This window comes from Oryx dammah, unplaced genomic scaffold (genome assembly GCF_014754425.2).
Source record: "Oryx dammah isolate SB20612 unplaced genomic scaffold, SCBI_Odam_1.1 HiC_scaffold_4, whole genome shotgun sequence".
NCBI lineage: Eukaryota > Metazoa > Chordata > Mammalia > Artiodactyla > Bovidae > Oryx > Oryx dammah.
In genome coordinates, this window is record NW_024070188.1 from 80,686,136 (window position 1) to 80,711,048 (window position 24,913).

The following is a 24,913-nucleotide window of genomic DNA, read 5'->3' on the forward strand; positions in this document are numbered from 1 at the left end:
GGAGCTAATGTGCAAGCCCCTCTCTGCCTGTAGAGCCATCAGTGTTCCCTCTCTGGTTGCTTTCCTTCTGTAATCACACCTCCCTCTGACCACAGCCAGGAAAGGCGCTCCACTTTTAGGAGCAGACTTCCCTGGTGGTCCAGTGGCTGAGTCTCCGCCCTCCCAGTGCAGGAGACCTGGCTTTGATCCCTGGTCCGGTAACTAGATCTCACATGCTGCAACTAAAAGATCCCCCATGCCACAGTAAAGATCTGATACAGCCAATTAATTAATTAATAATAAAAAGAACTCATTAGATTGGGTCCACACCCAGTATAATGCCCCAACTCAAAGCCTTTAATCACAGCAGCAGTCCCTTTGGTGATGTTAGGTAACATATTCACAAGTACCAAGGTTAGGACGTGGAGGTCTTTGGGTGGCTGTTATTCTGTCTGCTACACGCCCAACCCTTATCGTTTCCATATTAAACTGGACTTGAAATGCTGAAGACTTTTATACATCCTCAAAGAAGGGCTTGTTAATTAGACATTGTAAAATGAATGGACTCCTTGATTATTTGCAGAATTCCGAGGAATTCCAAATGAGATGAGGCAGAGTATCTCAGGGATGGACTGAACTTGACTCACCTGGTTAACGTCACAGGTAGGGTCCTCAGGGAAGCCGAAGCTAAGGCAGATTTGCCTGTAGAGCATTTAGCAGGGAGCACTCTCGGATCAGCACCTGTAAGGGGGCAAAGGGAGCCGCACCAGGTAGGCAAAGTCTGTCTGTGGCCCATCTTTCTGGCCGAGGGAACAGGCTTTTATACCCCTGCATTGAAGGCAGGAGAAGGGGACGGCAGAGGATGAGATGGTGGGATGGCATCACTGACTCAATGGACATGAGTTTGAGCAAACTCTGGGAGATAGTGAAGGACAGGGAAGCCTTGCCTGCTGCAGTCCATGGGGTCACAAAGAGCTGGACACGACTGAGTGACTGAACAACAACAATTAACCAGTGTTAGATGTTGACTGCCCCAGGAAGGGGACACGACCTCCAGTGGCTTCCTGAGATAGACTCTCTTGAAGCTGGCAGATGCCAACATCCTCAGCAGCTGGGGGCATGGGTACTTCTCTTCTGAAAGAATAGGTGGTGGGGTGGGACCAGGAGGGGAGGACGGTTATCTGTCTGCCTGATGACAGCATCCACTACAGTTAGGCACAACTGAGTCCTGCAGATAGCTCAGCTGCCTGGAGAGATGACCCAGGCTTTGTGGACAAACCAGCCGCAGGGAGAAAGAGGGAATTCAGCCTAACAGGTGGAGAAGACAATGGCAACCCACTCTAGTACTCTAGCCTGGAAAATCCCATGGGCAGAGGAACCTGGTAGGCTGCAGTCCATGGGGTTGCTAAGAGTTGGAGACTACTGAGCGACTTCACTTTCACTTTTTACTTTCATGCATTGGAGAAGGAAATGGCACCCCACTCCAGTGTTCTTGCCTGGAGAATCCCAGGGACGAGCCTAGTGGGCTGCTGTCTATGGAGTCGCACAGAGTCGGACATGATTGAAGTGACTTAGCAGGAACAGCCGCCCAACAGGCAGCAGGCAGGCTCAGGGTGGCCCAGAGATTCAATCTTGTTTGGAGACAGAGAGGTGTGTCAGGGGAAGGCAGGGTCTCAGGCTCAAGGCTGAGGTTAAGCGAGAAGTTTGGTGTCTGGGGGGCTGGGTGGGGCTCTAAGTGCCAGGAGAGGCTCTTGTTCTTGAGGATTCGAGAACGGAGAACCCAACAAGACCAAGGTGGGGATGTGTTTCTAGGACTGGACACGGTGTCAGAGTAGAGTCGCAGCCTCTTGGCAGAGGGGAGGGCCCCCAAAGGCGGGGCTTCTGCTCTGACCCCTCTGGGTTTGCGACTAAGGGCCAGCCTGGGTTTGGGGGTAGAAAAGAATAATGATGCTGGAAACCAGGCTGAACTTATAACTCAATTTCTTTCTCAGTGCATTAAAGACCTGTCTCCCCCAAAGACGATTTTTAAATATTCCATTGTTTTCCTCCCCTCGGTCTACCTAAGACAGGATAATGGGGGTAATTAGTGATGCTCTAGAAAAAGACTGGGAAGAAGTACTGTCTGTTCTGAGTCAGGGAGACTGGAATTATTTCATAGGAACACAGTACATTGTATCCAGTGAAACTATTTCTTCTTTAGAACAAATATCGCCATTCTTATTTATTTTCCTTTTTTTTTTTTCTATTCGTTTAGAGAAAGGCATTTTGTAGTTAGAGTGATTCCATTGTCAATACGGCCGCTGTTTGCATCTCCATGGACCAGCACAAGGGAAGAGAGGCAAAGCTTTGCCTGTGTATCTGTGTGATTAACATAAAGTGCAGGTTTGACAAATAGCCTGCTCACTTTCTCAGTATCCACAGGTTAATTCAGGCTCCAGAGGAAAAAAGTGGCTTTACTTGAAGTGTCTGGTCTAATACACTGATCAACATAATGACACTTAAGGAACCTGTGTGCTTTTCTGGAGAGAGCCTCGCCCTGGAGAGTGGTGGGGCGGAGCCTCCCTGGGCTCCCCAGCTCCTTGTCTTCTGTTCTGCTGACCCCCGCTGTGCGCCCACCCACCTCGGTGGTGGGGGTGGGGGCCTGAGTGTTCCCTCTGCACTCGACATTCCAAAACTGCGGCTTTTTCAGACTTTAGGAGGGTGACCAACACCCAGCACTGCATCCCTGAGATCCAGGACACAGTCCCAAGAAGAGATGAAAATTGTACAAAGCTGCCCTTCTCTAACCGTGCGCAGGGAGCCTTATTCTATTCTACCCTATTATGTTATTCTAGGATATTTCACTTAAAAATGCCTCTTGACCCACTGAATAGATTTCATGACCCATAGCCTAGCACCCTCCACATGCTGTCCCCAGGCCTCCTGGTCTTCACCCCCCGCTGTGCTCTCCATTTGACCTCCTCCCACTTGCCACCTTGCCTGGGTGAGGCCACCCGCAACCCATCTTTCCTGCTCTTACTCCTGCCCACGTGCCTCCGCAGGCCTTCCCAATGCCCCGGATGGTGATTCTTCCCACATGTCTGGCAGGCAAGGTGCTCCCTTCCTCTCCGAGGGCCGTGAGCGGGATGAGCACTCAACCTGGCCCGATGGCAGTCCCTCTGTTCCCGTGCCTCTGGACTGCTGGGAGGCACAGGCAGGCACCAAGTCAGTGCCTCCAGAGCTGCATGAAAACGATAATGCCCTTGGGTGGACAGGCCAGCTGAAACCTGCCTTTCCAAGGTTCTGACATCTGTTTCCAGGTTCCCATCCAGGCGTGGAGTGTTGGCGTCAACCGCCTTCATTATTGATGTGTCAGATGCTGAAGCCTTTCTGCAAGAGGCATTGCAGGAACACCAGTAACCCAGCATTTAGACGTAGAGGTCGAAGATAGAAACACTGGTGTTTCAAGTAATGGACTTCTAAAAACTATTTTTAGAAGCACAGAAATATGTAAACACAAGTACTTTTCAAAATAATGCTTTTCCCATGATTCATGTTGACTCTGGTCAATTTCTTGGCAAACCGTATTCTAGAATTTTACTCGCTGCATCTGGGAATCCTTTTCTTTTACTTCTGATTTTGTAATAGTAGAACTGTTTTTTTGGTTGTTTTTTTTTTTAAATCTTCCCATTTTGCAGATGAGAAAACTAAGGCCTGGGAGACTAGATGACTCATTCAAGGTAACACAGAGGCCTAACAGCAGAGGCAGGTTGAGAATGTATGTCTTCTGATTGCCAACCTAGGCCTTCCCTGCCCATCATCCCTTCTTGAGGTAAGGGAGGTAGTGAGAGGAAGTGTGATTTTTCTTCATCCTTGTAACTGTCAACAGATCTTATCTTCAAGGTGAAATCCTTTTGAAAATTAAAAAAAACATTTTTTAAAAAAATGTGGACCATTTTTTAAAAGTCTTTATTTAAATTATTACAATATTGCTTCTGTTTTATGTTTTGGTGTTTTTGGCCATGAGGCATGTTGGAATCTTAGCTCCCTAACTGGGGTGTGAACCCACACTCCCTGCATTGGAAGGTGAAGTCTTAACCACTGGATCGCCAGTGAAGTCCTAAAAATTTCTTGCTTTAAGCTTGTATTTCTTCACTGGGAAAAGTGATGAGTGAGCCGCTATTTCATCCCTCATTCTCAGACCGGTACATACTATTGCATTCTGAACTGTATCTGTTGCATTTCACAATAAAAAATTACGTTCATCTTCACCTGAGTTCATAGAGTTGGCTTTATTTTAGAGCACCTGCTTTCGTTAAAGTCTAAGCACATGCAAGAAAATGCAAATACAGTTCCTAATAAGCACTCTTGGATGGGAGATGGGTTTTTAACAAAATTTCTTTGTCTTGTCCCTTCCAGCAAATACCATTTTGCTGTTTCACCATCTATGATGAAAATAAATAATTTTCTAGGTAATGAACCAAAGACTACATTTTGTGAAACTTGTGGTCATTTAGTTGGATTAGAATGAAATAGTCATTGGTGTTCCTTTATTTTTTCTTCCATTAAAAAAATTTTTTTTTAATTTTTACTTTATTTTGCTTTACAATACTGTATTGGTTTTGCCATACATTGACATGAATCAGCCACAGGTGTACATGAGTTCCCAATCCTGGACTCCCCTCCCACCTCCCACCCCATATCATCTCTCTGGATCATCCCTGCCTTACCAGCCTGTGAAGGAAATGGCAACCCACTCCAGTATTCTTGCCTGGAGAATCCCAGGGACAGAGGAGCCTAGTGGGCTGCCGTCTATGGGGTTGCACAGAGTCAGACACGACTGAAGCGACTTAGCAGCAGCAGCCTATGAAGGGGCTTTCCCAGGTGGCACTAGTGGTAAAGAACCCGCCTGCCAGTGCAGGAGACTCAGGAAACGCGGGTTTGATCCCTGGGTCAGGAAGATCCCCTGGAGGAGGGCATGGCAGCCCACTCCAGTATTCTTGCCTGGAGAATCCCCATGGACAGAGGAGCCTGGCGGGCTACTCTCTCCAGGGTGTCAAAGAGTCGGACACGACTGAAGCCACGTGGCGCCCATGCAGCCTGTGAAGAAGTCTGTTTCTTTCTTCCCTGACCAATGGACTCAAGGCTCCCAGGACCCAAAACTCCTGCACTATTGTTCCCTTAATCATTCCAAAGGGCTGGCCTGAGAACCCTGCCTTCGTTTATCACGTTATTTCTCTGGGAGAACGCATTCCCACTTTCAAACTCCCAACGTAGGAATTAGCTTTGGGTGCTGCCTATTCACCAGAAAAGAAAGCTCTTTTCTCAGGAGCTGATTAGCTAAGCAGAGCTCATTAGCTTAGCTTAGTTTAGCAAGTATGATCTCATTAGCTAACGTGATATCATAACACACATGCTCACAGTGGGTCGGGGAGAAGGCGAGGCGGCCAAGAGGCTGCAGGCCCCGGGGCTCCTCCTAGAGCAGTGGCAACCTGCGCCCAGACAGGTGCCCGGTGCGGGGGGGGCACTGCCCAGGCGCACAGCCCGAGACTGGTACCCAGCGTGGCATGGGGGTGCTGCCTGCCAGCGCCGGGTGCCTATGAAGGGCTTTCGTGCTCTCTCTCGCTTGATCCTCACGTGACCTGGACGCTAGCTGCTGTTATCAGTCCTGTCTTACAGATGAGAAAACAGATTCAGTCACTGGTCATTGGAACCTGTTGTCCATAAAACAGCATTTGCTAAAAGTGGCAGATGGCTGTTTTGGGCCGAGGTATAGGGCCGGGGAGTTTGTGTCCTAATCTGCTTTAGTCTAGCAATGATTCAATATTCTTTGCTTTCTGAAGACATCCTGCTACTGACAGAAGTAGACTATGAGTAGATACTGTGAGCAGCTTTATGGAGAGGCTCTTTCTGGGTTTCTCTCCAAAGTGCAGCTGTTTGGGACTTCCCTGGTGGTTCAGTGGTTAAGACTCTGCACTGTCAACACAGGGGGATGAGGGTTCAATCCCTGGTGGTGGAACTGAGATCCCACAGGTGCTGCCAAAAGATTAAAAAAAAAAAAGGCACAGCTGTCTGAAACCTCAGTTTTTCCCTCTAATCATGATATAGTAGTAATAGCCTCTGGTGGTGATTGGCGAAGAAAACATTTCTGGAGCTTTTAAGCACTGTGCTTAACTCACTGCCACAGATGACTTTTTTAAAATAAACTTTTAATTTTAGTGTGCTTTTAGACTTACAGAAAAATTGTGAAAATAGGTAACTTTTTAATTTGCTTGTTCATATTTTGCCTCTTCCTTGTATGCTCTTTAGCCATTGATAGATTTTTCTCCTTGGGTGTTAAGAGCTCATGAGTAAATTCTTTATGCACTACTGGCATTTCAGGAAAAAAGATATACACAAGTACATTAGAAACAGTGGGTGAAAAAAATAATTCTCCCAAGTCAGCCCATGCCGTACATTCTTCCCCGCATGCCTTCAGAAGTGGTGGAGTTCAACTTTGGTGTGTGAAGAGGAGCAAAGCTTTCTCTCTGTTTCACTTATTTTCCTGGTTAATTAAAAAAATATATTCCAAGTAGCTCAGGAACATTTTATCTCAAGGTCTGACTCCAGAAATGTGAAACAAGGAGAGACACCCATCTGGGAATATTTTTGTATCTCCAAGATCCTGTGCAACACCTAAGTAGGTTCAAAAAAGGTTTTTAATGTTCTTTCCTCATCTGGGGTGTAGAAATTTGACCAATAAACCTGACCAAGTGTATGTATGATGATTTAGGAAGTATGTTATGTTTTTAATAACTCCACTACATATTTGCATAAGGAACTGAATTTGGAGCAACGATTTACTCAAATAGAAATTTTTTTTTTTTAAATCATAACAGCCTAGCAATGGTTTCACTTTACAAGTGAGGCTGTGGTTCAGTGTTTATAGACATAATGATTGATCTGAAAAAATAAAGCATTGTTAAAAGAAATTTTGTCATGATTTTGTAATAATTCAGTGTGGGGTATCAGCTGAGAATTCTGGGTAATTATTCCCCAGCCCACCCTGCTGTGACCTCAGTCTTTTCCTCTTTGTTCCCTTTTCTATTTGGAACATGCCACCCTTGGCATCATTTGTTGAATTAAGTCTTGTCCTTTCGAGGGAACACTCTTTTAAATATTAATTCCCAAGGGGAGGTAATAGTTAAGTTTGTATTACACCACCTCCAGAGTGTGTGTTCACTTGTCACTTTCTTACCAGGCCTGGGCTCTGAATAGGAAGCTACTTTGGGGGATGGTGAGGGATGCTGTCGTTAACTCAGGAGGGAGGGGCCCTGAGAAGCACAAAGGAAGAGGAAGTAGCTTGAAAGGATTCCAGCCAGAGTCACAGGGTCCCGTGTGTCTGTTTGGCTTTTCCTGACCCTGTGATGGGTTCACAGGTTTTGCTGTAAATGGGGTCATGATGATTATGTTGAGTTTATGATGTTGATAGACCAGGACATTAAATTGATATGCCTTCGGTTGAGTATGATTTCAGAAAAGTTTAGCTCCAGAAATTGGATGGATTTGGCTTGTTGAGTTAGTAGAGGGCGTAGTCCTAGACTCAGAAGGAATATCTGTTTAAGCCAGAGGTTTCCCAAACAGGTTTCCTGATTGAAGGAATATCTGTTTAAGCCAGAGGTTTCCCAAACAGCATCCTGATTGCTCCGTCCCTTAAATGGTACCGCTGTGTAAACTGGAGAAAGTCATTCCTTCAAGGTGATTTATTTCCAGCTGTCAGAAAATCATCACTATGTAAATATTTGTCATTAAAAGAAAGACATTTCTATGCTGGAAAATTATGAAAATAAAGCTATAACTCTGTGATGTTTACAGTGTAAATAGCGCCCCTTAATTGTGATGCTTTTGTCCAGTGCCCAAGCTGTACAACTGAACAGGCAGCCCTCCTTCTTTTTTCTCTAGTCTTCCTCTTCTTCCATTTGAGTTCTCACTGACCTACCAGCCTGAAGTGCAGAAAAGCCTGTGCCTATCTGCAGGTCAGAAAGGGAGGCAGGGAAAAGGAAGATAGAGTCCTGCTTTCGAACATCCAGGTATCTGCCGATAGTGTATGCACTGGCTTTTCATTTAAGCAGCACCATTTTCAAACCTTGGATTGGGAATGCCCTGGATATATAATAATATTTCCATAAATATAAGAGGTAGCCATGATGGGCCAGGAATTTGGATGTGTGCGTGCTCAGTCGCTAAGTCGAGTATAAGCAGCATCCCAAAGGTGACGTCTGGATGGAGAACCCTCCGCCCCACAGTACGGTTGTCATTTGGGTGAAGGTCCCAGGCATGTCATATTCTCCCAAGGTTTTGCTGCCCTGATTTCCCTTTGTTCAGCCAAAATTTATTGGCTGCAAGAAAACTTCCCATCTATCCCTTAGAAGGAAAACTCACTCTTAATGTTCTTCCCATTATGAAATTAAATTCTCCAAATAATTGTTTTAGACTGCTTAGACCAAGACACTTTTCACTGGAGAGGACACAGAAGCTATCTCAGCCTCAAAGTAAAAGCGAAAAAAAAACCAAACACACACAAAAAACGAACTCTGGGTGCTTTGGCCACATGATTATAATAAAATTGGTGTACTTTCAAGAACAGCAGACCTGGGTGCCTATGTGTTCATTTAATTAGTCTGATGGGACAAGCACTTCTTGTTTGCCTGGCTCCATGTTCTGTATTTATTTCCAGTTGATTAGGATGGCATGTGAACTTGGAAGTAAATAAACTTTGATTGGGTGGATTGCTTGGCTAAGTAAACTCACCATCTACTTCTCAGAAATCAAATAATCAGGAAGCAGGTTGTTTTTCTGTGAGTGCTCTGTGCTCTTGTAAGTATTGTTGTCAGGCAGCTAGGAAATATGAGAGTCTTTCCTCAAGAAATGATAAATGCCGAAGGTAGAACTGGGCCCAAGAAGGAGCCAAGTATATTAATGATGATAAATCTTTAAGGGGTCATTTTGTTGGCTGGATCTGATATGTAGGGGATATGTCTGTTTTATACATCCATTTTTAGCTAGGATTAGGCTTGTTGTGGATAATTAAAAATCACCCCCATGTAACTGACTTAATCAAGATAAATGTTTATTTTTCTCCCATATAAAATGTTAGAGGTTAGCAGTGCAGGCCAGGCAGCTCTGTCCCACAAGGTCTCCAGAGACCCAGGCTCCTTTCTCTTATCCTTTCCTTATTTCCTGGGATGTGACCTTTGTTCCTGTGATCAAGATGGCAGCCAGGGCTCCAGCAATTGCATCTGAGTTCCAGGCACCAGGATGGAAAAGAGAAGAAGAAGAAATGGCCAAGAGGGACCCCCAACTGACTCCTTTAGAGCTGCTGCATGGGCTCCCCCTTGCATTCCATCTGCCACGTCCTGGTCATCAGGTCCTACCTACCTGCAAAGGCGATTGGGAAATGAGTCAGATCTGAGCTTCTGCAAGCCTGCTTGACCTTCTGTGACTGAGGAAGAAGGGGCAAACTGTTCTTCCTGCCTCTGTGTCTGGGGAAGTGGCTGTGTTGAATTCACAGGGCAGCAGTGGGTGGTATCTTCTGAGGCCGGACTGGGTGGGACAGGAGGCGGGCCCTCTGGGGCATGATGCCGCAGCTCCTCAGCCTTCTGGGTCTGAAAGCTCTGATTGGATGCTGCCTCCCGGGGGGCCAGGTCACCCTCCCCTGTGGCTGCCCTCTGCTCTTCCCAGCGTGGATAGCCCAGTGCTAGAACACTGCCGGTGACAGAAGACACCACGCCTCTGGCTGGTGGCGAGACTCCAGAATCCACGGAAGTGGTCAAGCAAATGAATCACCCTCAGCCTGCACGTTTCTTCTTTCTCTTCACTGCCACCCTCATCCGAGGAGAGTGTTCTGTGGTTCCTGATGCCTCTACGGGTGTGGTGGCCTCCCAGTGGACAGGTTTATCTCCCCCTCGCCTGGCCGCTGTCCTAAGAGGTGGCCAGTGCCTCCTGGGAGCGGGCCTGGCTTGTCAGCACGTCCCCAGCGGCTTCTGTTTGTGGCTGGGAGCCTGCCCAGCTCGATGGCATCTGGTTTTCATTTCTGGTTTGGGATCCTCTGGGTCCCAAAGGTCAGCCAAGCTGCAGTCAAGAAATATGCTGTGCTTACGGTGTAATCACTTCCCACTGAAGGTGGGAAAACACTAAGGGTAGAGTGTACCACATCATTTTAGTGTTATTCGGGCGTGGGGAATACTTGTCTAGGAAAACTGGCTGGTTTTGTTACAGCGTATTGAAAAAAAAAAGATTTCTGAGTGAAAAAGTAAGAATTTATTTTATGTATTAAAGTTTGCAGACTTTGGAGCTAAAAATAATTTTTAAAAATCTCATCGCAAACTCAATTATGAGACACCTTAGAGAGGCTTCCCTGGTGGCTCAGATGGTAAAGAATCTGTCTGCAATGTGGGAGACCCAGGTTCGATGCCTGGGTCAGGATGATCCCCTGGAGAAGGAAATGGCAACCCACTCCAGTATTCTAGCCTGGAGAATTCCGAGGACAGAGGAGCCTGGCGGGCAACAGTCCATGAGGTCACAGAGCCAGACACTTTGACTTTCACTTCACTTTGCAAAGAACAGGCTCTGAAGAAACAGTTGAGTAGGGAAATAGTCCATCAGACGAGTCCAGTTCTCTTGGAAGCGCGGTGTGGTGTGGCAGGTGAAGGAAGCGATGGATGGAGTGTTACCTGCCTTTAGCAGGATACTTGACTCCTTCTTTAACACCATGAGCCTGGAGAAATAGCCCAGGCCAGTGGCTCATAGAACCACAGTTGATAAAAATTCCTGGGAAATTTTATTTTTCTTCTGTATTTTCCACTTATATTTTTGACCACGCCTTTTCAGCTTTCTTCAAAGATAGTCTTTATCCAGGAGAAACTTAAATGATTATTTTCTCTTAGATTCTGACTTGGCAATCCTGGTGAATTTCATTTTTATTTACCAAAAATCTGTTTTCCCTCCTGGGAGAGGATTATATTTTGTGACACCTCCGAAGTCAGAACTGAAGACTTGTTTTGACCATGGGAATGTGAGCAGAATTTGTTCTTTTTTTAGAAATTAATTTTTATTGGAATATAGTTGATTTACAGTGTTATGTTAGTTTCAGGTGTACAACAAAGTGATTTAGTTATATGTAGGAAAGAGGAGCCTGGTGGGCTACAGTCCACAGAGTCAAACTCGATTGAAGTGACTTAGGGCGCATGCACATAGATATGCTCTTGTTTAGATTCTTTTCCCGTGTAGATCATTACAGAGTATTGAGTGGAGTTCCCTGTGCCATACAGTAGGTCTTTATTAGTTGTCTATTTTATATATGTGCGTTCGTCACTCAGGCGTGTCCAACTCTTTGTGACCCCATGGACTGTGGCCCACTAGGCTCTTCTGTCCATGGAATTCTCCAGGCAAGACTACTGGAGTGGGTTGCCATTTCCTCCTTCAATTTTATATGTAGTAGCGTGTATATGGGAAGCTTTTTAAATGCCATCTTTTGCCTCTTGCCTTGGACCTAGTGAATCAGTATCCTAGGGCTTGGGTTGATATAGTGAGAGCAGCAATAAGACTCGGGAGATGTTATTTATTCAAAGCTATCAGTAGGTAGAAGAATTATCTCCAAAGTCTCAAGAGGTTGTATATACTGTATGATGCCATTTCCGTAACATTCTTGAAATGACAGCACTGTAGCAGTGAGCAGGCTGGGGGTTAGGGATGGGGTGGGAGGCGGTGACTGTGACAGGCCATAGCAGGGGTTTCCTTGTGTTTCCAGGACAGGTCTGTATCTTGGTATATTATACATGTGATAAATGTCATAAAGTTATATGCAAAATGTCATAAAATTTACCAAATAAATGAGTGCATGCAAAAATGGTGCAGTCTGAGTAGAGCTTGTAGTCCAGTTCACAGTGCTTTGCCAACCACCCTCCTTCAGCCCTGTAAGATGTCACTAACGGGGCAGGTGGGGTGATGGGTACTTTCTTACATAGAAAACGTGATCTGAGAGAAGCAGCTTAGGAGAACAAGAAGAGGAAGAGGAGAAATGAAGAGGTTGAGTATTCTGCACTATTTTTACAACCTCTTGTGAGTCTATAACTATTTCAAAATAAGAAGTTAAGAACTTTGCAGGTGCCTCTGATGTGCAAAGGCTGGTTGAGGGCCCACAGTCACTGTGTGTGTGTGCCCTTGTTGGCTAGGGGTGGATTCGGGTGAAAGTGATGGGGGCAGGAAGATCAGCCTTGGAGCTGAAGTTTGTTGACTGTGTTGTCAATGGCTGCTTGATGGGATACACTTTGCAGTGGGAATTGTCTTAGCTTGAAGTGATCATTGCGTTCGAAATTCAGGTGAAAGTGATGATACAACTAAGTGATTTTGGTCAACTGGAGAATGAAGGGTCATAAGAACAAGATCACCTGCGAGGGGAAAGAGTCCAATTCGTAACACAGGTTGGAATCTAAGCAGAATCATGAAGCTCTAGGAGTCAGTTTGAAGGAGAGCAGCAGTGAGCATAAAGACTTGGAAAGGAAGGTCTTGGAAAAAAGGTACCAAAATGAGATTTTTTTTTTTTTTTTGCACCAGAGGTTACAGATATGACAGCTTCTAGATCTATAGGCTTTAGAGCACCAGCGGGTTAGCTGTTTGGGATTGTCAGCAAAGTGAAAAGGTTAGCTGACACTTCTGAGCGACAGATTGAAGTGAGGCTTCAGGAATAAAGTCTTGGAAGTAAAGGTGAGAGTGCATGAGGGAGGGAGAGAACCCCCTTCTGTGAAACGTTTAAATGCCAAGGGTGGCGCCCGGGATAGAGTGAGACTCACTAAGTCTTTGTAGACGCGATGGCTATGGGATCCCACTGGGAGGGGAGAGGCAGCCAGGTAACTGCCCGTCAGGTCAGGACTTTGTCCTCACGACATCTAACACCTGGGAGACACCTCTCTAAAATACAGAGATGAGAAGCTGCCAAAGATGTATGTTCAGAGAGAGCGTGGATGGACACCCTCCCCTTCATATCTCATCACCTGCGTCTCATGGGTACTTTGTTGCTATTGTTAAGTCACTAAGTCGTGTCTGACTCTTTGCGACCCCATGGACTGTAGCCTACCAGGCTCCTCTGTCCTTCACTGTCTCCTGGAGCTTGCTCACGCTCATGTCCATTGAGTCGGTGATGCCATCCAACCATCTCATCCTCTGTCACTCCCTTCCCTGCCCTCAGTCTTTCCCAGCATCAGGGTCTTTCCCAATGAGTAGGCTCTTCACATAAGGTGGCCAGATTATTGGAGCTCCAGCTTCAGCGTCAGTCCTTCCAATGAGTGTTCAAGTTCCTTTAGGATTGACATGGGGCCTTGCAGTTACAGTTTCTCTAATTTACTGTTACCGGTACTCACTGGTGTGAAGTCACTGCCTTAGACACTTGGCCTGAGGAGGGAGAGTTCTTATTTCATAGCTTTAAAATTACCTGAAATGGACAATGTTCTTTCAGAATGACGTTTTAAAAAAATTCTTCTTAAGGTATCTCTCTTTTGGAGCATTTCTTTAAAGTCAGAAGGCAGCCAAAAAACTTCTCACATTCAGATACTTTAGTGGGAAGGATGTGTGGGTGATGGAGCGCCTTCTACACCGCATTTTCTAAAATGTCTTTTTCTGGCTAAATCACGTCTCTATGGAACCTCAGAACTCTTCTCTACCCACAGATCATTCTTTTCTTTCTCCAGAAATGTGCCTGAATTCAGGGTTCCACCAGTGGTGGCTTCTTATGGACAGTCCATTCACTCTGGGTTGTAAGTTTTCTATTAGATGCCATTGTATGCCTTGCCCTCAGGAAAGGCGAAGGAGTGCCAGAGTGTGGAAGACACCGTGAAGGTTTCCCAATGCATTTCTTTCTGTGCTTCTCTACTGTTGGCAGAGATTCATGGACCGTTCCCGTTGCCATGAGACAGATGGATTGGGTTCCACTGCAGGTGATGTGGGAACTTGCCCTGACTCAGTGACTGCCTTGCAAGTACTCAGGGTTTTATGTAGATACATGTGGTACTAAGTCGAGGGTATGAAGGCAACCAGTGGCTTTGGATGCTTGTATTCTAGGAGCCCCCACATATATGTGTTTTATGTATGCATTATATATTATTGCATGTGTTAGCTGCTCAGTTGTCCGACTCTTTGCAACCCCGTGGACTCCTCTGTCCATAGGATTCTCAAGGCAAGAACACCAGAGTGGGTTGCCATTTCCTTCTCCAGTTATTGCATGAGGCGTTGGAAATTAGCAACTGAAACAGGCAAAGTTCTTACACTCATGGGGCTTCTAGTTCGAGGATTGTGTTAGTCTGCGTCCTTGGAGAAGTGGAGGCAAAGGGATCACCAGTGTCTGATTGTATTAGGAGAAAATACCTAATGGGGGGCGGGGGCGGGAAACAGGGAAGGAGCCAGAAACGTGGGAGAGTCTTTGGACCTGCAGGTCTGACCCCAGTGAAGGCGACAAGGAGAGAAACTTGTGTAGAAGCATCCTGTGTGATCTAGAGAGGTTTGCCAAAGCTGCTGGAGAGTCTTTGAGTCAAAATCAGAAGACAGGGGATCCCAGGTCTCCCAGGAGATGGTGTGTCTTAGTTTTTCCTCTGCTGTCAGTCACTGATTGGGGCGGTCCCTGGGAGCCATGGCCCCAGCGTGCGCACCCCGAGATGGATGTCCAAGGGCAGCAGCTGAGGCTCTCCTTAGTCCATGACACTCCCTTCTCAAGGCTGCCGTGGAAAGGGCAAAGATATTAACAAAAACACACGAAAAAATGTAACATTAGAGCCGTGATGAACTCTGACAAAAGCCAAGCATACGGTGTCAGGAGAGTGCCATGGGGCTGTCTAACCTGTTGGGAAGTGGGGCTAGGGAGAGGGAACCAGGCCAGGGCAGGCTTCCCCAGGGAGCTGAGGTCTGAAGAATCCGGAGGAGTTAACTAGGAAAGTTGGAGAGGGGGAAGCTCTCTTTGGGGCGCTTTGTGATGATGGCTCTGGTCTGAGCGTGGGAGTTGCTGAGAGGAGCAGGAGTGGGCAGGGGAGAGAGTTAGAAGGCTGTCGAGGAAAACCTGGTGGGGCGTGGGCCAGGTGGGGCAGAGGAGATGGCGAGGGGTGAGGACCCCTTGGAGAAGGGAGGGTGGGCTGTGCTTAGATTGGATGTGGGGGTGGGGGTTGTGAATGACTCCCAGCTTCCTTCTTTGCAGCATCAGTTGCATAGGGAGGGGTGGGGGGGCAGGGAGAGAGATGAAGAGAGAGTGTTTGGACTTGTTGAGCTTGGGATGCTCTTGTCTAACCTGTGAGTCACCTGTGTCTCGCAGGTAGTGATGTATCTAGGGAGAAAGTTTAAAATGAGGGCGAGGCCCCCTGGAATTTGAGAGGTCGAGGTGGGGAGGATGTCACAGTTACTGAGAAGTGGCAGAGAGGGAGGCAGAGGATAGGAGGGGCTGGCTTGGGACAGGAGCGGGGGAGGAGAGTGTTCTGAAGAGGGGGTGGTCAGTAGAATTGAATACCGTGCTGAAAAGGATCAAAAGGATCGCTGCCTTGGGTAGCAGGGAGGTGACCTTCACAAGGACTGTTGTGATGGACAGATGGTCCAGACTGGAGTGGGCTGAGGAATCAGTAGGAGGCAGGGAGCAACCATCTCTTTAACAGTTTGGCCACGAAGGGAAGACTAGCAGTAGATCGGCAGCTTCCCTGGGAAATGGGAAGCCCAGGGAAATGGGCTTCCCTGGTGGCTCAGTGGTAAAGAACCCACTTGCCATCGCAGGAGACAGAGGTTCCGTCCCTGGGTCAGGAAGATCCCCGGAGAAGGAAATGGCCACCCACTCCGATATTCTTGCCGGAGAAACCCCACGTTCGGAAGAAACTGGCAAGCTACAGTCCATGAGGTTGCAATACGAGTTGGATGTTGTTAGTTGGATTAAGCAACTAACAACAACAAAAACAACAGCAGCTGAAAGGGGGATGAGGCTGAGAGGCTTTTTCTCCTTTTTTAAACAGGAGAGACTGAAGTACATTTACAAGAACCCAATCAACTCTCAGAGGAAGGGTCGGTTTACTTGGCAGTGTGGGGTTCCCTAAGAGGGCAGGACGGGTGGGTCAAAGCCCAGGTGGAGGGCTTGGTCTTGGGAAGAGGGACACTTCTCTGTGTAGTCAGAGAGAGGAGACTTGGAGGAAGACAGATTCTAAATATGGCGCTGGCAGTGGCCAAAGGTTTACTTTAAAATCCCCATGACGTTCTCCTGTGCCTCCCTGACCCGGCACATTTACCTTGGACTTTAGCCTGAATGATAACAGTGTTTCATATTTAGTACCTAGACCCAACTACATATGAGGAAATTATCCTGTGCTTTTTGGGGGCAGTATTTCCTGTAGCTTTTAACATTGGTGATGATGCAGTGGACAAAATTAAACTCTACATCTGTATCTTTAGTACTAAATGCTAATAGTGTTTACCAAGGAAGGGGCGGGGGGCTAAGAAAAAAAAGAAGAATGTGGTGGACCATTTCAGACTGAGCAAAGCAGAGAGCAGAAACATGCTAAAGACATCCGCTTTCACTCAATGGTTTTTTTTAAAACTCAGTTGCCCACCAGCCCGGTTTAGGTGGTAGGGGTCGGGGTGAGGGTCACTTTAAACGAACCTGGGGCCATAGCTGAATGGCCCTCACACCTGCTGGAAGCTTCTGTGGTGACTGAATTCCGTGTAGGTTCTGCAGAGAGGCAGCTAGCCAACCCTAAATGCTTTGGGCAAGGGTCGTCTTAGTGGAAACTGAGCCAGTTCTCTTGTTTGCCTGGGCTGACTTGGCCAGGTGAGGAAAAGTCATCACCTTCGACAGAAACTTCCAGCCACCTTGATTAGCCCATCCATTTCCAGGAACTGAGGACCTGGGCTTCTTAACGTGACAGAAGTTTGAGCTGTGCTTTTTGTTCTTTTTTCAAAAGGGAGGGTGATCATCTCTAGTTGCACCCATGTTGCCGCCAGACAGAAGCATACTCAGACACAGAAGAGACTTGTGGTTGCCAGGAGCGGGGAGGGAGAGGAGGGATGGAGCCGGAGTTGGGGATTAGTAGAAGCAAACTATTTCATTTAGAAAGGATAAGCACAAGGTCCTACTGTAGAGCACAGGGAACCATATTCAGTCTTCCGAGATAAACCATAATGGGAAGGAATATGAAAAAGAATATATATGTAGGTGTATAACTGAGTCACTGCTGTACAGTAGAAAATTAGCACAGCATTGTAAATCAACTATACTTTAATAAGAAGATAAAAGAAAAGGTCTAGAGATTGCTTCATAAGTTGGGATGTCAGGCGCTGGGCAGGGAACGTTGAGGTTGAGCTTGTTTCTCTAAGAATAAAATCTAAAGCGACCTTAGACGCTCGATGGTTTGAAACCATAAGAGGTTCACAGAGACAGTGCTGGCCCTGACGCTACCACCTGTGTGCCCGTGGCCAGCTCCCTTCCCCGCTCTGGGCTTTGCCTTCTTCCTCTGGAAAAATGACTGAATGGCCTCCACTGTTGTCAAGACAAATTATTGATATTGTCTTTATTGCCAGCTTATCAAAGAACCTTGCAAGAGATAGGAAAGTATTAAAAAAAAAAAAAACCACCACTCAGATGAATTTATAGAGGTGGGAAGGGGAGGAGAGTGGTAAATAAAGAATGAACAGATATCTGCAACGAATACTGGAGTGGGTAGCCTATCCCTTCTCCAGGGGATCGTCCTGACCCAGGAATCGAACCAGGGTCTCCTGCATTGCAGGCAGATTCTTTACCAGCTGAGCTATCAGGAAAGCCCTGCTTATTGAATAAAGAGTGGTAACTGGGTCATATTAGGGCTTTGCTAGAACAGGTAGGATGTGCTTCATGGGAGAAAAGCTTATCAGAAAAGAACTTGTCAGAAATCTGACATCCATTTTGTAAAATCCTGAAAAACTTTAGAAAGATGGATTAGAGGTTGGTGGCCAAAAGACCTCCATGGGAGGTATAATTTTCTAACCTGAAAAAATACCAAAGAGAACGTGTTCAGTCCCTTGGTGATTCTGATCATGAGCCAGGACAGTTGGCAGCCCTGGGTCTCAGGAGGTGGAGCCTTGAGTGCAGGGCTCCTAGAAGCAGATGACATTGAAGTTTTTAAAAAAGTGTGCGTTTTGCTATTTCTTTTCACTCTGCAATTCCTCTTCCCGTCTGAAACATTCAAACGAGGCTTGTTTCCTTGGGAGATTTTTTTTTTTTTCCTCTGCGTATAATCAGGCACACATTTTCAATGTTTCCAAACTGTTTATTTTTCTTGGATCCTTCAAAGGTACAGCGAGGAGGCCGGTCAGCTCTTTGTACGGTGGACCTATATAAAGCCGTAAAGTAGGTCACACTTGCATATCGGGTACAGCTCTGCCTGCCTCTTCTCCACTGTGGAAATAATTGATCTAGAAGCACCCGGGTGGAGTTCTCAAGGACTGTTTCTTCTATTCCTAAGATCCTATGTAGCGTGTGTGCTTCAGTCGCTTCAGTGTGTCTGACTCTTTGTGACCCTATGGACTGTAGCTCACCAGGCTCCTCTGTCCATGAGACTCTCTAGGCAAGAATACTGGAGTGGCTTGGTTGCCATGCCCTCCTCCAGGGGATCTTCCCAACTCAGGGATGGAACCTGCGTCTCCTGTGTCTCCTACATTACAGGAGGACATTAAATAATTTCACTTAGGTGGAAGGTGATGTGATAGGAAAAGGGCGGGGTTCGCGGGAAAGATGTCCTTCAGCTTTTGAATGAGTTTCTTCAAGGCTGGAGCACAATTCTTCGATAAAGGCTAGAGAAAAGTTCTCACCAGCCAGGATTTTAAGTGTAGAACTGATGAAAGAGAAGCCAAACCCTGTTGAAGACACACTGCTTTGGACGGCTGAGACTAGAGCTCTGCAGACATGCCCGTGTTTGGCATTCAGTGTGGGTGGACAGTGGGTCAGAGTAGCCTTCACATGGCCAGGACTGTCTGTTTAAGAACTCTTCAGCCTGAACTTCGTGTTGGTGTGATGGAACCCCTGGCTGGAGTGGGGTAGTTGAGCCCAGCTGTGCAAGAGAACAAGGCTCTTCAGACCGGTTTATCCGCCGGGCAGCTGTTTTTATCTTCATTATTGCCTTTAGTACGGCTGCCACCACCCTGGGGACCAACTGAATATATGATGACTTCTCTTTGGCACGTAGGCCACCCTAGCTCAGAGTCACCAAGGAGCTCCTCCAAAGTCATCTGGGAGCTTCCCTGGTGGCTCAGAGGTAAATAAGTAGATAAAATTATCTTTGAAAAAAGCTAGTGGGTCTTCATAGAACCGTTCAAGTTCAGCTTCTTCAGCATTACTGGTCAGGGCATAGACTTGGATTCCCATGATATTGAATAGTGTGCCTTGGAAATGAACAGAGATCATGTCACCCTGCTTATTTAACTTATATGCAGAGTTAAACGCTGGGCTGGAGGAAGCACAAGCTAGAATCAAGATTGCCAGGAGAAATATCAGTAACCTCAGATATGCAGATAACACCACCCTTATGGCAGAAAGTGAAAGAACTAAAGAGCCTCTTGTTGAAAGTGAAAGAGGAGAGTGAAAAAGTTGGCTTAAAGTTCAACATTCGGAAAACTAAGATCCGGTCCCATTACTTCATGGGAAATAGATGGGGAAACAATGGCAGACTTTATTTTTGGGGGCTCCAAAATCACTGCAGATGGTGACTGCAGACATGAAATTCAAAGACGCTTACTCCTTGGAAGGAAAGTTATAACCAACCTAGACAGCATATTAAAAAGCAGAGACATTACTTTGCCAACAAAGGCCTGTCTAGTCAAAGCTATGGTTTTTCCAATAGTCATGTGTGAATGTGAGAGTTGGACTATAAAGAAAGCTGAGTGCCGAAGAATTGATGCTTTTGAACTGTGGTGTTGAAGACTCTTGAGAGTCCCTTGGACTGCAAGGAGATTCAACCAGTCCATCCTAAAGGAGATCAGTCCTGGGTATTCACTGGAAGGACTGATGCTGAAGCTGAAACTCAATAATTTGGCCACTTGATGTGAAGAGCTGACTCATTTGAAAAGACCCTGATGCTGGGAGGGATTGGGGGCAGGAGGAGAAGGGGACGACAGAGGATGAGATGGTTGGATGGCATCACCAACTCAATGGACATGAGTTTGGGTGAACTCAGGGAGTTGGTGATGGACAGGGAGGCCTAGCATGCTGAGGTTCATGGGGTTGCAAAGAATCAGACACAACTGAGCAACTGAACTGAAGGGTGAATCTGGAAAACTACGTAAAACCTGGATTATCTTAAAATTATTCTTAAAGTATTATTGGCAGCTCTAGTTTCTCGGAGGGTAATAGTGGTGTGGATCATTGGTATAAGTTTTGTTTGATTTTGGACTTTGTGTGCATTTGGGCTGTGTCTTTTAAGTTTTGTTCTGGGTAGGCAAGGTGAAAATTAGCTTGTTCCCCGATTCACACTGACAGCAGGTAGCTAGAAAGATGATAAGGTTTTTGAGGACAGGGAGTGAAAAGAACTAAAAAAAAAATGAACACTCTCTTGTGGCTAATCTTAGAATGTGTACATAGAGTCTTATGTGGATGAACTTCTAGGCACTTTTTTTTTGTATGTATATTTTCCATGTGAGTTTCTGTGGACTGCTGGAGTCCTTTGGCCTTAATGAAAGCACTTTTCATCTTGATTTAAGAAATTGTGATAAGTACTTCCTACATTAAAAAATTCAAGTAGTCCAGAGACTATCAAATGAAAGCTAGTTCACCTCCTCTTTGGTGCTTCTCCCTTATTTGTAACTCCTAGCAGTTTTATAGTGTCCTTCCAGAAATGCACATGCAAGCGTGTGTATGTGTGTGCACGTGTGTAAAGCATGTATGTGTATGTGTTTATATGTATGGGCACTTCCCTGGTGGCTCAGATGGTAAAGAATCTGCCTGCAATGCGGGAGACCTGGGTTTGATCCCTAGGTCAGGAAGATCCCCCGGAGAAGGGAATGACTCCAGTATTCTTGCCTGGAATATTCTATGGACAGAGATATGCATATATATGTTTACTATGCAAATGGTTTTTGTCAGCTAATCATATATCTTGGGTATCTTTCCCTATCGCCATACATAGAACCTCTATCTCTTTTTAGGGTCTGCATAGCATCCTATAGTAGAGATGGACCATAATTTACTTAGCCAGAAAGGACTTCTAGGTTTTCAAGTTTTTAAGGCTATTGTTAACTAGGCTGCAGTAAACATTCCTGTACTTACACAAAGGCACATATATGTGACTTTATCTATGGGACTGAATAAAAGGATGTTAACTGTTACAGAACATGATGACTTGAACTGATGTAAAGTGGTAAGACCGCTGCTTTCAGTGTGTCCTTCTCAGGATGAGGAAGCCTTTCCTAGATCACTCAGTCATGTCTGACTCTTTGTAACCCCATGGACTGTAGCCCAGCAGATTCCTCTGTCCTTGGAATTTCCCAGGCAAGACTACTGGAGCCAGTATTGCCATTTCCTACTCCAGGGCCTCTTCTGAACCCAGGGATGGAACCTGCTTCTCTTGCATCTCCTCCAGTGGCAAGCAGATTCTTTACCACTGCACCACCTGGGAAGCCCCAGCTGGTCCCATCATCCAGTCTTATACCTCTCACCAACTTCTGAGGGAAATGCAGGTTGAGAGGTCAACTTTTATACTCGTTAAAAAGATAAAGTCCCACAAGTGGGATTACCGGGTTAGCAATTTTAATGCTAAATTAAAAAATTTCCTAAACTGCTTTAGGAAGATGTGGCCCCAGTTTATACTTCTGTAGAAGGCAATGGTACCCCACTCCAGTATTCTTGCCTGGCATATCCCATGGACGGAGGAGCCTGGTAGGCTGCAGTCCATGGGGTCGCTGAGGGTCGGACACGACTGAGCGACTTCACTTTCACTTTTCACTTTCATGCATTGGAGAAGGAAATGGCAACCCACTCCAGTGTTCTTGGCTGGAGAATCCCAGGGACCGGGGAGCCTGGTGGGCTGCCGTCTATGGGGTCGCACAGAGTCGGACACGACTGGAGCGACTTAGCAGCAGGCATAAATCAGGGTTAGGCAGTTGTTCAGGAAGTGATCTGCGCTTTTTGGAGCCTGTTTGGGAAATGCGACATGCTTTTATTTACCTGTCCATTGTCAGATGTGTGTGCCCTTTATAAAGGATGGCAAAAGCAGTGGCAGAAATGACAGGCTAAAACCTGTAGGGTTGGACAGGTGGGTGGACAAGACCTGTTCGTACTGCAAGGGCAGAAGGAGGCCTTTAAATTAGTGATAGATGAAATACCCCACGGCTTTGAGTGCCTTTTTAATGCACAATGAAAACCAGACTCCTCCACCTGTCCTGCTCTCCTCCGCTCTCTCCATCTCCAGTCAGTATTCAAGAAACATGGTAGTGGGGTCTTCAAAGACAGCCGTTTTGAATAATTCACCAGGCGTTTGTTGCCCTGTCAGTCGGAGCCCCACATGTGTGCTCTGAGATAAGAGCACTGAATTGAGTAGGGTGTGTGGTGGTGGCCGGGGGAGGGGGGCAGGTGGCGGAGGGGCTAGTGAGGGCACTTTAGTGATTAGATCACTGCACTGGACTGTTGAAGAGTCAGAGTGATTGAACTCTGAAATTCTAGAATGCCATCCTTGTACTCAATTTAAAATGCTCTCAAGGGCTTGGAGCCCATCTTGTGGGACTTGAAATAGGGCTGGCCATTCATGAGCGGTGGGCTCCCCAGATGGACAAAAATGAGCTTAAATTTTCTGGCTTCTTCCTCTTGGGTTGTCCCTCCAGTCTTTGGTCTATGATGACGATAGGGCGGTACATTTATTACAATGAATCACCTGATCAATCTATGAAATTGAAAGTGAAGTCGCTCAGTCGTGTCCGACTCTTGTGACCCCATGGACTGTAGCCTACAAGGTTCCTCCGTCCAGGGGATTTTCCAGGCAATAGTCCTGAAGTGGGTTGCCATTTCCTTCTCCAGGGGATCTTCCCAACCCTGGGATCGAACCCAGGTCTCCCGAATTGTAGACAGACGCTTTACCGTCTGAGCCACCAGGACCAACCTATACTGATACATTAACTGAAGTCCATAGTTTATATTTACGGTTCATTCTTTGTGTTGAAGTGTGGTATGGGTATTGACAAATGTATAATGTTCAAGCACCTTTAGTTCTAGTATCAATCTATTATCAGTGTTGCTGGTATTGTGGAGCCTGGAAGAGAAGTTAAGAAGATTTTTTACAAAGAACTTGGAGTTTAGAAGTTTTTTATAAACCAGGGTGCCAGCATACTGCCTGCTCAGTAGATTGTGGATTATTGGAATATTATGAGCTTTGAGAGCTTGATAGAAAAGTGTTAAGAAAGAAAAATAATAACTCACATTTGGGTTGTGTTTTGCATAATTATCTCACCCGAAAACTCATACATTCATTCAGCATTTACTGAAGCCCTTCTAGGTTTCAGGAGAGCCTTTTAGCAGCTCCCCAGATGGGGGGTAATTTATCTCCACTGTGCAGGTGGGAAAATGGATGAGGTGGAGGAGTAACTTGAACCCAGGCATCTGGTTCTCAGTACAGAGCCCTTTTCCACGGGCCACACTGCAGCCTGGTGGGAAAAGCCGTTTTTCAGGCAGCTGGAGACATTTCTCAGGATGCTGTTGGCTCAGCGATCTTATTTAAGGGGATCGCAGTAGCAGAGAAGGGTGGATTGAGGGCAGAATGTCAGAAAACTCTCCACGTTGTTAAGATGAATGTGGACATCTGTCCAAGTGTTACTGTTGGAGAAGCAATGCCAACTGTTTTTTCTTTGCTAGACGTTTCCCATACCTGTCTAATAAATGTTCCAGGATTTATTTTTAAAAAAGAAAAAAACAAAGCTACATCTCCACTTCTGGATTTTACATCTCCATCCCACCCTTTCCAGGTTTGAGCAAATAGCAGGAGACCAGTTCACTCCTTAGGAGAAGGCAATGGCAACCCACTCCAGTACTCTCGCCTGGAAAATCCCATGGACGGAGGAGCCTGGAAGGCTGCAGTCCATGAGGTCGCTGAGGGTCAGACATGACTGAGCGACTTCACTTTCACTTTTCACTTTCATGCATTGGAGAAGGAAATGGCAACCCACTCCAGTGTTCCTGCCTGGAGAGTCCCAGGGATGGGGGAGCCTGGTGGGCTGCCGTCTATGGGGTCGCACAGAGTCGGACATGACTGAAGCGACTTAGCAGCAGCAGCAGTTCACTCCTGTGAAGATAAACTCAGCCTGTGGCGTGGTGTTACCAAGGGAAGCAATTAGCTCTGATTATATGGTGGGACGGTGTTCAGTGGAAGGTTACTAGTCTTAATAAAACCCAAGTTAATTAAAAACTTCTCATGGGTCATTATTATTTGAGCATACTGTGTGGTCTATTTTTATTTAATGATTTTTAAAGATGTCTCATGTTTTTAAGCACTACCCCGCCTCGGCCCCCATTATCAGAGCAGGCACGGTAAACTGTGATGACCAGGAGGAGGAAGAGCTAGTATGTGTGAGGTATTTGGATAGACCTATTCTGTGCTTTTTTTTTGAGTTTGGATTTTTATATTTTGTACCTTTTTATTCTTTTGCACATTTCTTTGTGAAATAGAGTGACTCTTTCATAATCTTACTACCCTGGTGGTCTTTTGTATGCGGGAGTAAGGATCTGTGTATTTTTCAGAAAAAAGCAAAACAGCTTAAATGTACGCATTTCAGTTACTTCACTTCCCTCTTTTTAAAAAGCAGTTGATTTACTTTCTTATGCATTCCTCTTTTCAGTTGATAAGGAAATGTTTCTGTTTCTCAAGGCCAGACAACTAGACTGTGAGATTGTTTGTCAAGAGACACACATACCTTCCCTCAAGACAGCTGGTACTTGAGTGGGTAGAATTTA

The 24,913-nt window shown here is 46.0% G+C and overlaps 1 protein-coding gene and 1 long non-coding RNA gene across 3 annotated transcripts in view; both read left to right on the top strand.

Annotated features, from left to right (window-relative positions):
- The window catches only part of ZDHHC14 (zinc finger DHHC-type palmitoyltransferase 14), a 293,643-nt gene that overhangs the window by 14,424 nt on the left and 254,306 nt on the right, over positions 1–24,913 (top strand). The window lies entirely within an intron of this gene.
- On the top strand, positions 1,502–8,497 carry LOC120862788. The gene is made up of 2 exons (XR_005720846.1): positions 1,502–7,568; positions 7,618–8,497. It is a non-coding gene; the product is annotated as an uncharacterized LOC120862788 (long non-coding RNA).